Below are 16804 nucleotides of genomic sequence, written 5' to 3'. Positions count from 1 at the left end.
TCAAGGGAAAGAGATCTATTATAAGGCATTGTGGAGGCTGACGAGTCCCAAGATCTGCAGTCAGCAAGCTGGCAACGCAAGATCCTAGGTATAGTTCCAGTCCAAGTTCGGAGACCTGAGAAGCAGGAAAGTCAATGGTGTAGCTCCAGTCTGAATGCCAGCAGGTTTTCACTCTCTTTATCAGAAAGACCTGGTATTTCCATTTGAAATATGGAAGAGCTGATATTTCAGTTCATGTTCCAAAGCCCCAGTTCAAAGCCGTCAGGCAGGAGGCGTTTCCTCTGACTTATGGGAGGGTTAGCCTTTTATTTCTGCTCTGAAAGAACCCACATTAGGGAGGACAATCCATTCTTCCTCAGCTTACCCATTCAAATGTTAGTCTCATCTAGAAATACCCTCACAGACAAACCCAGAATAATGCCTGACCGAATATCTGGGCACCTCATGGCTCAGTCAAGTTGACACATAGAATTAACTATCATAAGTCCATCCCTAACATGATATCAACTTGATAGTATCTTGTGTACAGCCAACAACACACTAACCTCTTTCCCAGAGATATTCCATCTCTTATTTGATATCTATAACAAATATTATGATGTAAAATTAACAATACTTAATACTATGATATAAAGTCAATGTATCTCATGTTATCCGATAAGAGAATAAGAGGGAAGAAAAACAGATACTTGATACACACACAACCATATTCATAACAAAATAAAGAGGAAACAGTCATGACAGTCTCAGTCTGTTTCTGTAGCCTGGTTGCAGTTGGTATTTATCTACCATGATTTTCCACTACCCATTCTGAATTGCCTTTGCCTTCAGCAAGCAAATATATATCCTGAACACAGAAAAAGCCCCTGTAAGAAAGAGATTAACCCCACTGATGTAATGATAAATTTGATACATATACTTTGAAAATATCTGAATCAACAAATTCAAAACACTATAGACAATTTCAGAAAATATTTGCAAAATATATGATAGACAAATATTTAAATTTTTACTAATGAATGTTTATTAACCACCTAATAGAAAAATATTTAAATATAGATTTCTGTAAAATACAAGTATTTTTTCAACACAGGATACTCAATTTGACTCATAATTGGATTTTTAATTTTTTCTACTTTCTAGTTTTATGATAAGCATGTATTTTCCATGAGAAAATACTAATAAAGTATCTATAAAAATAATTATTCTTTTAGTAAAATTTATAACTTAAAGTTTGCTATGCCTGGAAAAATTTTCCACTAAAATTTGCTATTGTGTCATATAATTTCTGAGAGTAGGCCTCCATTTACCCCATGAATATGCAAGAATCATTGCCTTCAACTTTTTAAATTGTAACAGTAAAACATTTTATATTGCAATACTGCACACATAAATACATAAACTCATTTGCTAAACAACATTTATGCCTACTACTTATTATGCATGTAGTTCTCTGGTCTGTCCTATCCTATCCATTCCTGCTTCACTGAAATAAATGCTAGTCTCAGGCACTGAGCTGAAGCCACTGGACTGTGACCCACAGTTTTTAAAGCACTGCTCTAGCAGGTGCCAAATGAGCTTACATGTAGTAAATAGATTAACACAGATTTTGTGACATAGTAAGGATATTATTATTTATGGCTATCTAATCTGAAAGCTTAATATAGCAAAATGCAGCTGTGATCAAAAGATTCTGACAGAAGAAAGCATCAGTTTAACACCCAACCTTCTATGCCAATCAGTACCTAATTGCTGACTTTGATTACAGTTCTCTGATAGTGAGTACTTTCTGAAAAGCATGTGCTTTTGTTATCTTTTTGAAAAATATAACATATTAAAGAATTATGTCACTCTGAAGAGAATTAAAAAAAAAAGTTGTGGCTTTGAGTTTGTAGGAAAGGAAGATAATACTTTCGCTATGTTAATGGTCCAAATAAGCCAACATGTAAAACTTCTGCAGAATCCTATCAGGGATTCTCACAGTGTAATCTCTCAATTAAAAGTAAAAGGGTATTACTTACTCTCAATTGTAAGTACAAGGATAGTGCTAAACAGTTTTTCTGTTCTAAAACCACAAAGTAAACTTTTCCAATCTTCTTCTTGTCTTCAAAGCAATATAAGCAATGACTTGTCACTGTACACCTGAACTTAACATTCTCCTTAAATCTTTAACTCTATTAGGCCATTTTCAAAGCTGTCATGGTTCAAAGTTTCAGCCATTTCTTCTTTGTTATTTCCTACTTTCTGTCACTCCAAGAAACAGTGTGTTATTCTGAATGTACATCGGGAACTGTCACCCTCTATTCTCAGCTGAAATCTATTTTCAGCCCTATATTATCAAAACTACAAGATAGGAAGGTAAAATATATATAACCTGAACATAGGAAAAGCTCCTTAAGAAAGCCCCTATAACCATGGGGACATTATGTCCCCATTGACATAATAAGTTTGACTATGTACACTCTGAGACTATCTGAATCAACAAATTCAAAACATCATAGACAAATTCAGAAAATATTTTGAAAATTTATGATAAATATCTAAATTTTTACTGATCAATAAGAATGTTATTAATCACCTAATAGAAAAATACTTCAATAATATAAAGTTTACAATAGAATATTAATTTATTATTGGATAACTTTGTTTTGTAACATCAGAAAAATGGTGGCTATATTCCTAAATTCAGTTTAAAGTTAAGTGGAATCATGCAGGAAGCCGTAACCTTTTCAAGTTAGAATGAGAAAGGGAAAGGCAAGCTGTAAAGGCGATAGTGAAGAGAGAGAATATTATGTTTGTAAGAGTTGATTCCTATTTCATGATTGTTGTGAAAATATGGCTCTCAAAATGTCTTGTGAAATTTCTTAATTACAATAAATGTCTTTGCTTATATTAAAGTCCTCACAAAAGATAAGGCTTTGGTAACAAAAGGGATAGGTGTAATGAAGTTACAACTCTTAGGAATGTATAAAATCCTGTATTTTATTTGTTGTTTTTGCTATCTGCCCTATTTTTTTTTTACTTTCAAAAATGTCAAGTCTATAGAAAAGTTGTACTGAAAGTCATATTTTAATGACACTCACCCCTTAGTAGGATTCATCAATTGTTAATTTTTGACCCATCTGTCTTCTCTTTCTCCTAGCTAAATATTCAGAAGTAAATCATTGACATGACAGTACTCATTTCTAAATATTTCATTATCTTCCTTCTAAGATCAAGGACAACCCCCTATGTAAGCTATGTAAGTTCATTTTCACACCAAGGAGTTTAACTTTGATACTGTAATGTTACATAAAATGCAAGCCAGAGAGGAGGAGATCAAGATGGCAGAGTAGGAGGACACTGAGCTTCCTGCACACCCTGGGGAAAGACATGACTTGTACTCCCAACAGATCGCCCTCTCCCCTAGAGCCACTGGGCACATGCAGACTGCATGGAGAGGCTCCTACCCAGGGACACCCCTTCAGGACCAGGATAGGTAACTGTTTCATCTAATTTCATAGACAGAGAAAGTTAAGCAAAATGAGAAAACAGAGGAGGTAGTTTCAAATGAAAGAAGAATGCTTTAAAAAGAAAAAAACCTAATGAAACAGAAATAAGTAACTCACAAGATAAAGAGTTCAAAGCATTGGTAATAATAGTGCTAACTAAACTGAGGAAAAGAAGAGATGAACACAGTGAGAATGTTAACAAGGAACTAGAAAGCAAAAAACAACCAGTCAGAATGGAAGAATAACTGAAATGAGAAATACACTAGAAGAAATTAACAGCAGACTGCATGATACAAAATAACACACACACTTCTGGGTCATTACCCAGAAGACAGAATAATATAAATCACCCAATCAGAATAGCAAAAAGAAAAAAAAAATTTGAATGTGAACAAAGGAATCTCAAAGACAACATCAAGCATACCAACATTTGCATTACAGTGCTCACAGAAAGAGGAGAGAGAAAGGAGTTGAAAATATATTTAAATACATTTGACTAAATTCGGGTTAAAAACTTTCTAAACCTGAGAAAAGAATGGGAATCACAGAGAGTCCCAAACAAGATGTACACAAAGGGACACACACCGAGACACTTCATAACTAAAACGGCAAAAGTTCAAAAAATAAATAAACAAATAAAGATAAAGGATTATAAAGGCAGAAAGAGAACAACAAAGAGCCACATACAAGGAAGACCCCATTAGGCTATCAGCTGATTTTTCTGCACAGACTTTGCTGGCCAGAAGGGAGTGGCATAACTAATTTAAGATTATGAAAGGGAAAAACTTACAACCTAAGATAACTCTACCCAGCAAGATTATTATTCAGAATGGAAGGAGAGAGAAAGAATTTCTCAGATAAGCAAAAACTAAGACTTCATCAACACTGAACCAAACCTAAAAGAAGTGTTAAAGGGTCTTCTCTAAGTAGAAAAGAAAAGGATACATCAAGAAGAATGTATTGGAAAGGAAAAATCCCACAAGTAAAGGCAAATACACTGTAAAGACTATGGATCAACCACTTAAATAAGCTAGTATGAATATCAAAAATTATAAAATTAACTATAACCACGATAAACAGTTAAAGGATAAATATGAAGTTGTAATAAATGACATCAAAAACACAGTATGTAGGAAAGCAGAGTAAAAAAAACTGCAGGTCTTCAGAATGTGTTTGAACTTAAATGACTACCAGTTTAAAACAAGTAGATACAGTTACAGGGCAACATATATGAACACATGGTAATCATAAATTCAAAACGTATAATAGATACACAAAAACAAGAGAGAAAGGAACACAAGCATACCACTACAGAAAATTATCAAACCATAAGGGAAGAAACTAAAAAAAGAGAATAGAGAAGAACTACAAAAACCACTGGAAAACTAGTAACAAAATAGCAGTAAGTTCATACTTACAAATGATCACTTTAAATGTCAGCAGACTAAATGCTCCAAGGAAAAGACATAGGGTGGCTGATTGGATATACCCAGCTGCCATTTGAGTAAAAGTGACTGACTGTTAATTTCACCCTTATATATACCCATGTCCCAGAAAGGTTTTGGGGCCCTGGAAATGTTCCAGAGGTTGTTAAAGTTCCCAGGTTCTGGGATCCTGGAAGATTTCCAGGGTAGTTATATTAGGAGTCTGCAACATAGGTTGGCCTTTAGCAGACTCTCAAAGCCTAGAGGTTAAGTCCACAGCATAAACCACTGGAGAACTTGGGGAAATAAATCAGAAAAAGAAATTTGGACTGTTGTGACCAACAGCAGATCAAAATCTACTCAGGTACAAGTTAAACTATTAAAAGCCATAAGGGCATTCATCACTACAAAGAAATTCATGAAAGGAATAATAGATCTATTACTAATGAGACTTTCAGAAGCCAAAGCTGCAGAACTGGTAGACACAGGTCGAACATTTATAAGCTGTTAGAGCTCGCACCACCTAAGACTCCAGTGCTAGGATAATTGGTCATAGAATGGGTTAGATTAACAGTAGCTCATTGGTTAACCTTAAGAAAATTTCTTTGCAATGAAGTACACTGTAAAACACCACAAAAGCCCCACCCCAACCTCATACGCCTCTTAATTGTTAACTGAGTTCCAAGAGACCGAAGGGTTAGCTGTACAAACAGAATCTTCAAGGTTCAAAGGACTGAGCGCACCACCTCCCAGCACACCTGCTTAGTTTATGTCTAAGAACTGTGGTTCCAGAAGCTGTAAACACCTACAAAAATAGTGGAAAACTTATTAAGACAATCTACAATTCCACTAGTTGTTACGGGCATTGTTCCAATCAGACAAGATTATTCATTTGAGAAGTGCATTTGAAAGCAAGTCAAACTAAACAAACAAAAAAACCCAACAGAATGGGATACCTATTTTAATCGTTAGGCAACAGACTTCAAAAAACGTCAAGATTCCAAAATAGCTTCACTGAAAGATTCACTGCAAAAGACTAACAAAAAAAACATAAAATATACCCAAAACAAGGCTGTAAAATGGATGTGACTCCTCTACTTCCCTCACCTGAGTACTCACAGTCTATTAATTAATTCTGTATTTGAATTGGCTTTTCACGCTAAAGAAACTACAAGACCATACACAAAAGTCCACCAGGTTGGTGGTCTTGCAACTGCAGCAATGTCAGAAACCTAAAACAACACCTGGGTCTCCCCGACTGTACCCTCCTAGGGGTCCAACATCGAAACATTGGCCCTGAAACTCATCTTATTTGCAATCAACGGGAGGAAAAAAACAAAAACAAACAAACAAAAAAACCAAATACTGTCCTCAAAAGGAGCGCAAATTCTTCCACATCAACTTGAACACCCCCATATCTACCCTCAAAGGAGGGCCACCATACGGGCCCCTCCCAGGACTGGTGAGACGCCGAGGGATTTTCTAGTAAACTGCTAGTTATTCCCTTAAACAGCCCACAGGAAACTAAAATCAAAATGAATGCAAAACCTTGCCAAATTCTGGCAGATACTGGGTTACACTCTCTACTCTAAACCTCACTCACTCTGGAGCCTCCAGTCTGGGTCTTGAGAAAACTGGCAGAAGCTGGTTGAGGGTGAGAATTCTTACCTGAGTCGACCCTCCGGAATCTCTATTGCGCCCAGTGGAGCAGGGAAGGTGAAACTTCACGTTGTTTGTTATCGGGTTTTTTATCCTTTTCTCTCCTATGGACGGCTATTGCCCTCTTGTTTGTCTCGTTCCATGTCCTGAGAACTGGGCTTGGCTTTCTGTCTGTCTGCAGCATGTCGGTTGTTGATTCTTGCGCAAGCAGGCAGCTCAGTTGTCAGGCTGAGGTCCCCAAAATGTGGGCAGAGATGTGGGCTGCAGTCCCTCTGTGGCTAGGGACAAAACCGAAACAATCTAATAATGAGTTTTACGTCCTAATTTATTCAAAGGAAAACCACCCATGGCTTGGGGAACACAGAGCCTCCCAGCAGAGGGACGCCGCTCCTACGCGCTCTGGAGCCAGACTGTTAGAAGAGGCTCCTGGGAGGGAGGACGTGATTGGCTAGGAGGCTGGGGATTTCCCTTTAGGCTAGAAGGTTCTATTTCATAGGTTACAGTAAACAGGCTAAAGCTGAGTTACAGGATGTGATTGGTATTATGCTAGGATTCCTTGACAGGTGCTTCCCATAAGTGCAGGCTGACGCAGGTTTAGATTTGGGGCAGCCTCCTTCTTGTAGATTCTGATACACAAATTAACTTTATCAGGGACTACTGACTTTTGCCAGCTGTCAGGAAAATTGTCTTTTGGCTATTTTGGGGAGTAGCTCTCGATCTGGGTAGAGTAGTATCTTTTCTTGTATCCAAAGAGGTCACTCAGTACTGCCAGGAATACTGTTCTCTTTGACCTGGCTGAAACCTGGCAAGACATTTGGAAGTTGTTTTATTTTCATTTATTTTTAAATAAATAGCTCTATGGTAAGAAGTTAATCAGATTAGAAGCTGATATTCAGGGCCTGATAGGATTTTTTTTTCTCTTTTTAGGACTTTTCCCCTCAGCTAAATGAAACTATGTACCCAGAGGGGATGAAAAATATTCCAAAGACAAACAGCTCTAAATCTAGAACATACGCATCTTTTGATCTCCATCCTAGCTGAAGATTTTCTCCCTGATGTAAACAAGCAAATTGAAGATATAGGGGATGGTTAACTCAGGCCCTTGACAGCATTCACATTACAAACCAGTTCTTTGATTAATTAAAAACAACTGTTCTACAAATTGAGGCCAGCTTGTAAAACCTGTCTTACAGACTGAGTCTTTAGGAAACAGAAAAAGTCTACCTATCCTTTTTACCAATTCCCAAATCCCCATAATTCATCTCAAAATGCTTACAGATACTGCAAAAAGTCTAAATTTAGGAAATAAAAGTTCTTCTGGGAGAAACTGGCATTCTTTCTTTGTGCTTTTGAGATGTAAACATTCTACCCTGTCTACTCTAGAAACAGGATCATCTCTGAAATGCAGACTTCAGGGAAGTAATTCTTAACAGAAGGTGGGGAAAAAAAAAGAGATGAAATCTATTTGGAAACTATGTAAATGAAAAATCTTAAAAGTTTTCTCCACAAACACTAGGAAAAAATATAATCCATCTGAGCAGGTAAATTTAACTTACTTCGTCTGCCAGAAACACAATGTGGCTACAGCTGTTCCATTATAAACTAGCGAGTTTTACATTATCATCCCCGTGTTAACTGAAAACCGAGTTTGTCTCTTGGTGGGTGTCCAGCAAAAAGACACAACCAAGCCAAAGATCAGGAGAAGGAAGAATTTATCATTTACAGCAAGTAAGGAGGACACTGGGGATCTTTTTCATAGCAACGACTCCCTGAAAACCAAAACTGGGTTAAGTTTCAAGCTAAGGATACAAGTATATTCATCAAGGGGCTTGTAGGCAGCCTTAAGTGAGTAGGTCGTGGGACCCAAATCAAAGTTCACAATAACCTGCGTGTGTGAGGTAACAAGTAAATGTACGCATGTGCTAGTAGCATGAGTCAGCATTATGAACAATACGCATGCGCTGGCTTAATAAAAGGACAAGTGCGTACACCTGAGCGCGCTCGCCACCCGCTTGTGCTGCAATAAAGTGCTGTTCTGCGCCGTTTCGGCTCCTTGTGCCATCTTCCAGCTGGGCAGCTCACCTCCTGGGATCCCTCTCCAGCTTCCCACGGCTGACAGGGCTTGAGTGATGAATTCAAAATAGAACTGGGACAAAGGTTGACAGAGCCTGAGCTTTAGTTCATTAAAGTCATGAGGGTCAAAAAAGGTCAACATCATTATTTCTTAGGTTCCGACCAGTCTGGGGTCTTATCATATAGTTACCATCCTTCACAGGGTGGGAGCCTCAGTTCCTGCACAAGAACTCGAAGATGTATAATTATGTATATCCTTTGAGGAGAAACTAGGACCCTACGGGGCCTTCTCAGGACAGATTCCTCCCACATACCCTTTGCTTTAGCTCCTCTCTGAGGCACATTCCTGAGTTGTAAAGATGCTAAAATCACTACCAAACTGAAGATGTTAACTACTTGATGACAAGGAGAATGAAGCCCCCAGGCCTACTGGCTCCTAAGAATTGATGATGTTAACCGCTGTTATCTCACCATCAACCAATCAGAATTGTGCATGAGCTGATTCCATACCTTCGGATTCCCCTCCCTCACTTTGCCTTTAAAAATGCTTTGCTGAAACCTATCCGGGAGTTCAGGCTTTTTGCCCACTAGCTTCCAAGACTCCTTGTCTGGTGCCTTATAGTAAACGCCACACTTCCCTTCACCACAACCCAGTGTCAGTAAATTGACTTTACTGTGCACAGGCAAGCAGACCCAAGTTTGGCTTAGTAATACTACTTGGTTTCAATCCTTGCTTTTCTTTGATTCTCCTCAATTTTGAGGAGAACAGGTATTAGACAAGAAAAGGATCAACAATTGCGTGAGAGGTTAATCATAAACTTGGCAGAGGAACTCAGTTTCAGTAACGCTGAGATAAGCTAAACGACAGATTTTTCATTGACTGTCCAGATCATTTCAAAATAAGATAAAATCCTGAAACAATAATTACTGAACATAGTTTTTAGCCACTGTTGGTTTCATTTTATAGAGGAACTAAAGAGATTTGGGTTTATTAGTAAACATGTTTTGTATGACATTAAAACAATTTGCTATGAGGTAGAATATATATACTTCAAGAAACTGTAAAATGTATTCATAATTTGTCAGTTCACAGAATACTGGTGTAACAGGCTACAATTGCTTACTTTTTAGTTTTCACTAGTAGTTAAGGATTCTAAGGGTTAAAATACTAATCAAAACTATTTTGAAATAATAGGGGTGAAAAACAATTGTATATGAGAAGTAGTTAAGGAAAGTAGGATGTTTTTTGATAAGGACAGCTGTGGAGGACATGTTTTGTTTTGTTTTTTTAAGATTTTTTAAAACCCCACTTAACTGAAATTGATGTCCCACTATACTCTAATTTGCATTCCTTTCACCTAACCTTTTCCTTTTTTGATTGACCTTTCCCATTTATTTTTAGTGAATTGCCTGGATGTGTACTTCATTGCTTATTTTTTCCTATCAGTTTGTTATAAAATTTACTATTGCTTTGTAGGAGCTCTTGATCAGTTCCCTTAACCAAACAGGGAAATAATTTACAAGACCTGAAAGGTGACATAATTTTTTAATGTTACCACTAACTCAGCAAGAATCATTATCACACAAAAGTGAATAGAAGTAGTTTTAAGGTCACCAACACTGAGCTTACTCAGTGTAACTAATTTATTGACATGTACACTAAAAACATTCAGTAAATATTTAACATATTCTTGTAGATTTGGACTTCCCATTTTTGAAAAAGAATCTGTTAAATATGCCCAGTCTATGACTAACTCTTTGTCATTAGCAAAGCCTTTCACTTTATCCAGGTTTTTCTCCTAGTAATATTTTCCTTTTTCTCCATAAAGAAAAATAAAACTTTGGTCAATATTTCCCTGACAAATTCTGTACTGGTAAGTCAACCTTTAAAAGCACTTTTCACCCATCTTACTAATTTACTTTAAAAAAAAAGAATATCCAAAGCATTGTAAGCCCATTTTTGATGCAATTTTTCTTACCACCCACTGGCTATATATAGAACATAAAGATGCAAAGTGTTAAAGTCTGCTCCATGGCTGATTGAATGTGCACAATTACTTTAATGCAGTCTGCTATTTCCCACTATTTTGTCTGCTACATATTTGATTCTATTACATATGTATTTTTTTTTCAGGAGATACCGTGCTTCATAAAAATATTCACATATATTTCTCAGAACATCTTTACTACACATTTTACCATCAAGAACAAATTAGCCATCTCATTAAAATCGCCCCCCACTGTCTCCATCCATCTGCATGGTAATGACAATGCTTAATCATTCTAGAAACTCAGCTGTAAGGATGCATTTGGATGACACTAAAATCTTTCTTGTTCCCATTTGATTTTCACATTAGCCACCTTGTTTACTGAGTCAGTCAAAGGCATATCTGGGTTATCACTGCAGGTTTTAACTGATTTCATTTGTGATATTGTAACTCACTACAGTGTATGTACACATTGGTTTTAAAATAGTCTATTGTGATGACTAAATATCTTAATGTGAAAACTATCTCCTTTAATGATACCAAAAATTGTCTTATTTTTGTTATTATGATCATTTAGTACCATATCATTGTAACACTAGTGTACAATTTGCTGGAAGACCAATTATTATTGTGGTCATATAAGACAGAAATGGTTATTTCATTGTGGGGTTGTTGACATGATAAAAGGAGATGATCCAGAATCTTTAGCAAAGGCATTCTAAAAGATAAGGGAGGAGACTAAATAAGCCCTGGCCATCTACAAAAACATTAAACAATTTTATATCAGCTCTTCTTTCAACGTCCAAGATATATGAAAAGAAACAAAAATCTGGTCTGCAGAGAGCTTTTAAACTACTCTCTGACAATGAAGCATCCATTTAGCTTTGAAATGGTCTGTTTCCCCATTTATTTCTGCGAATGGACCAATGAGAAGGATTGATTGCAGTACCTAATGTCAGAAACTTGACACCTTCTTTTCTAAAAATATTTAAGAGCTGCAATTTTATCTCTCATCCTTGATCTTCACAACAACTCAAGCTGGCAGCAGCAGGTGTCCCATTCTCAAAATAATAGGTAGCTCCTTAACCAAGCCAATGTTTGGAAGTATGCATTATAAGGGTTCTTTCAAACTAATTAATGAGACAAGAAAAAATATTTATTTTGAATATGGAGCACAAATAAAAATACCATACCCAAATGTGAAATGCAAGGTGGTGTGTGCGTGTATGTGTGTGTGTGTGTGTGTAAGATACTTTACCAAAATGAATTTTCCCATTTGCTAGAAATCATTCACCAAGATGAAAATTGTACAACTTTGTTAAATTCTTTGTGTCTCATTTCTATATAATTAAAATTTCAACAAAAGTCTCTAAGGAGATGGCTCTTATAAAACACTCTCTAAATCATGTGTCAAATCATGCAATTGACATTTTATTAGAAAAATTATGTTTATTTTCAAAATTGCACTTTTGGCCTGTATCTGATTACCAAAGCAATGTATTGTAGGTCATTTGGAGATTATAAACAATTATAAAAAATAATAATTCCAGAGTTACTTGTAGAATTCAATCTTTTTACAAAGTATTAATATGCCATTAATACAGAATGGGATATCAAACAGTATCCTGATATTTCTTCTCAAAATAAAATGAGAATTGTTTCCATGTTGTGAGGCCTCCATGAAGCTGTTATTCCAGCATGTTATTCTGTAATGTTCATAAATTTTCCTCTATTTTTGGACTTCAATTTTTTTCCCTAATAAATGCTGTTATAAACAATGCCTCTATATGAGGATACATTTTGCTATATGTATTTTAAACCATGAATAACAATGTTATAATTTAAATCCTCAATTCACTTTTTCCACTATTTTGCTTAAAATGTTATATTAAATTCTCTAACAGACACATAGATCAATGGAATAGAATAAAGAGCTCAGAAATGAACCCACTTTTGTACAGTCAATTACTCTATGACAAAGGAGGCAAGAATATACAATGGGGAAAATACAGTCTCTTCAGTAAATTGTGCTGGGAAACTGGACAGCTACATGCAAAAGAATCAAACTGGACTATTTTTTCACACCATTCATAGAAGTAAACTCAAAATGGATTAAAGAAAAATGTAAGCTCTGAAACTATAAAAGTATTCAAAAAACGCATAGGCAGTGTGCTCTTTGGTATAGGTCTTGGCAGTATTTTTTTGATCTGTCTCCTCAGGCAAGGGAAACAAAAGCAAAAATAAACAAATGGGACTACATCAAAATAGAAAGCTTTTGCATAGAAAAGGAGACTACCAACAAACGGAAGGGGCTGCCTCCTAAATGGAAGAAGTTACTTGCAAAAGACAAATCTGATAAGGGATTAACATCCAAAATATATTAAAAACTCAAACAACTCCACATCAAAAAACAAACAAACAAACAAACAAACAAACAAACAACCAAAACTCTAACCCAATTAAAAAATGGGCAGAGGACCTGAATAGGTATTTTACCAACGAAACATACAGATGGTAAACAGACACATGAAAAGATGCTCAACATCACTAATCATCAGGGAAATGCAAATCAAAACCACAATGAGATGTCACCTTGCACCTGTCAGGATGGCTATTATCAAAAAGAACAAATAAGTGCTGAGGAGGATGTGGAGAAAAGGGAACCTCTGTGTACTGTTGGTGGTAATGCACATTGGTACAGCCACTATGGAAAACAGTATGGAGGTTCCTCAAAAGAATAAAAAACAAAAAACAAAAAACTACCATGCCATCCAGCAATTCTACTCTTGGGTATTTATCCAAAGAAAACAAAAACACTAATTCAAAAAGATATATCCACTCCTATGTTCATTGTAGCATTATTTATAACAGCCAAGATATGGAAGCAATCTAAGTGACCCATCAATAGACAAAAGGATAAAGAAGATATGTATACACAATGGAATATTATTCAGCCGTAAAAAAGAATGAAATCTTGCCAACTGCAATAACATGGATGAATCTAGAGGGCATTATGCTAAGTGAAATAAGTCAGACAGAGATGGACAAATGCCATACAATTTTACTTATATGCAAAATCTAAAAAACAAACCAAATGAACAAACATAACAAAACAGAAGCAGAGTCATAGATACAGAGAACAAACAGTTGCCAGCAGGGACTGGGATGGGTGGATGAGAGAAACAGGTGAGGGAGATTAAGAGGTACAAACTTCCAGTTACAAAATAAATGAGTCACAGGGATGAAATGTACAATGTGGGAAATATAGTCAATAATAATATAATATCTTTTTATGGTGACAGATGGTAACTGGACTTATCATGGGGATATTTTGTAATACATAGAAATATCAAATCACTATATTGTGTTCCATGGACAAACATAGTGTTGTAAATCAATTATACTTCAAAAACAAACAAACTCACAGAAAAAGAGATCAGATTTGTAGTTACCAGAGGCAGAGGGGTAGGGGTGGTAGGTTGGGGGAAATTGGAGGAAAGTGGTCAAAAGTTACAAACTTCCAGTTATAATATAAACAGTACTAGGGATGTAATGTACAAGATGATAAATATAATTAAACTGTTGGGTGTTACACATAAAAGTGATTAAGAGAGTAAATCCTAGTAGTGCTCACCACAAGGAAAAAAAAATTTTTTCTTTTGTATCTATATGAGATGACAGATGTTCACTAAACTTATTGTGGGTAATCATTTCACGGTGCATGTAAGCCAAATCATTATGCTGTACACCTTAAACTTACACAGTGGTGTATGTCAGTTACATCTTAATAAAACTGGAAAGAAAAAATGTTATATAAAAGTTTCACACTGTGATCTGTATTTTTATCAGTTTATCTACACATTGCTCCTGGATATTTTTTTTTTAATGTACTTTAGGCTTTTGTCATTTAGTACATAAAATTTCGTGAATGCTCTCTTCTCTTTGTGGATTCATCCTTACCTATATAAAATAACTCCTTTTCCCATTTAGTACTTTTGGTTCTCAATTCTTTCTAGATAATAGTATAACCATCATAGCTTTCTTTTGTCTACTTTTTGCCATTATATATTTTATCCATCCTTGATTGCTAGTCCTTTATTTTGTTTAATGACTATCTCTTAACATAAAGTTTAACTCATGTTTATTGCATTAATGGATCTACTTGTTGTAATGGTTTTCTGCTCTATTGTAAGCTGCTGCTTTTTCCTGTATCTCCTCCTCCTTTCTCTTCTCTACTCCTCCTATCCTTCCTCCCATCCCTTTCTTTACCTCCTCCTTCTTCATCATTTTCTTCTTTTGCACTTCTTGGCTGCTATATTTTATTTTCTCTTTTCTTAGTTTTTTCCTATATGCTTCAAGACACTATTGATCTTTGTATTTGCTAGCCCCATAATAGCTTATGCAGTTTCTGTATTGTCTAGTATACAGAGGTACTTACTGGAGGACAACACCACTGGTCTGGACTCAGACTGCTCAACTCAAATTGCAGTTCCATCTCTTAATAGTTCTATGACACAGTGTTAATATTTTCTAGATCCCACTTTTCTTATCTCTAAAAGCTGCTAAATTCATCACACATCTCTTTGGACTTCTCTATGTACCAAATGACACACAGCATGTAAATATTTAGAGAAATATCTGGAACTGAGTCATAAAATTAATAAATATTAGTACTATTTTCATTAATATCATTATTAGTAGTAGTATTAAAATAATAGCTAATAACAGAATCATCAAGAGGCTCTAGATTGGGTTTGTGAAATAGTGATACACAGTCATGCCTCTTTTCCATCATTTGCTGCTCTGAGTTCAGAGGTTTTCATGGCCTCCTGCTCTCATGTCTTTGAATTGTTTTTTAGCTTTGCTGTTTTTTTGCATGCAGTAAGTCAAATAGACTTTTTCCCAAAAGGTTTAATGCATCCTGCAACTTGCAGATTTTGCTGAGATTTTGACATGTAAGTTGGTACTGTATTTTTCTTATTTTTAATATTATCAATTCAAAAAGCTTTATCTTGAGAAGGGAAGAGCATTAAATGCACAGTCTCAGTCTACTATTTTTAATTACAAATTTAAAAAACTTGATTTCAAAGAGAATAATAATATAATTAACCAGGAAAAAAGTGTGTCAAATTCACGCTTACTTGAAAATACTGATCATTATTACTGATTGAGTCCAAAAACGATTTTGGTTCCAAATCAAAGAAGAGTGAGAGACAAAGAAGAGTGAGAGGATTTTTTTTTTAAACAACTGTCTCATTGCTTCCTAATGTGTGAATAGGCAGCTCTGAAGATCTTCATTCTGATCTGTGCTCTCTCTATAGGATTAAACCCACTCATGTCATCTGGAGTGGGGAGGAATAGTACTACGGTAAGTCTGATGGTTTGTTTCTAGCATTCACACTGTCTCAGAAATTACATACACACTTATTAGCACTTTCTGAATCACCATAACTAGTCAGAGGTAATGTGATGAGTATCTCTCCTCAAGCCACTAATAGTACACTGTTTTTAAAGTTAACTTGTTTGGAGAATTGAGAAGGTATCTCCATTATAGCAAAAGCAGAGGGTGTTGAAAACCCTATAACTAATGTCTTGGTAAAATTAGAGATTAATAACCATTAAGACAATCATTTCTCTAGTATGTGCCTTATTTTCTCATTTGCTACTACAATAGGATACTCTTGTAATCCTTATAAAAAATGGCACAATTGATTTTATTTATAATAGCTATTTTCTTAACTTGTTAGTACTATGTCTGTGTATTTGGAGATACATTCATGATCAAACTACTGCTAAGTATCAATCAGCAGACTCCTCCACTACTTAGTAATGCAAATGAGAGACTGGATTCTTTTTTCCTGGGTTTGTTTTTTTTTTTTTTTTTTGTCTCTGCTGATCTCAAAATTGTAGGCCTGTTTTCTGGGTTCCAGTGTGCTACTAAATGGAGCTTAAGTTTGCTTTGACTTAAAAAATACAGAAAAGAGTGAATACTTGCTAATTAGAATAAATAATATAAAATCCCAACACTACCTGTAGAGTGACATAAAGACACTAACATTTAAATTAAGGCTAGAAAATTCTGATAAGGACTATTATTGTCTCACAAAAGATTATAAGATATTAATAATATATCTGCATTGTAAAGAACTTTGCTGGGTAAAGACCAAAT

At 35.5% G+C, this 16804-nt stretch overlaps 1 long non-coding RNA gene across 1 annotated transcript in view; it reads right to left on the bottom strand.

The window, feature by feature from the left end:
* Positions 1-16804, bottom strand: part of LOC140696915 (uncharacterized) — a 187593-nt gene that overhangs the window by 65498 nt on the left and 105291 nt on the right. Inside the window, exons 4-5 of the long non-coding RNA XR_012073586.1 lie at positions 8564-8720; positions 6584-6852 (exon numbers count right to left, since the gene is read on the bottom strand). This is a non-coding gene — a long non-coding RNA (uncharacterized lncRNA). The remainder of the gene's footprint in view (positions 1-6583; positions 6853-8563; positions 8721-16804) is intronic.

This window comes from Vicugna pacos, chromosome 6 (genome assembly GCF_048564905.1).
Source record: "Vicugna pacos chromosome 6, VicPac4, whole genome shotgun sequence".
NCBI classification, from domain to species: Eukaryota; Metazoa; Chordata; class Mammalia; order Artiodactyla; family Camelidae; genus Vicugna; species Vicugna pacos.
This window is presented reverse-complemented; position numbering and strand designations above follow the sequence as displayed.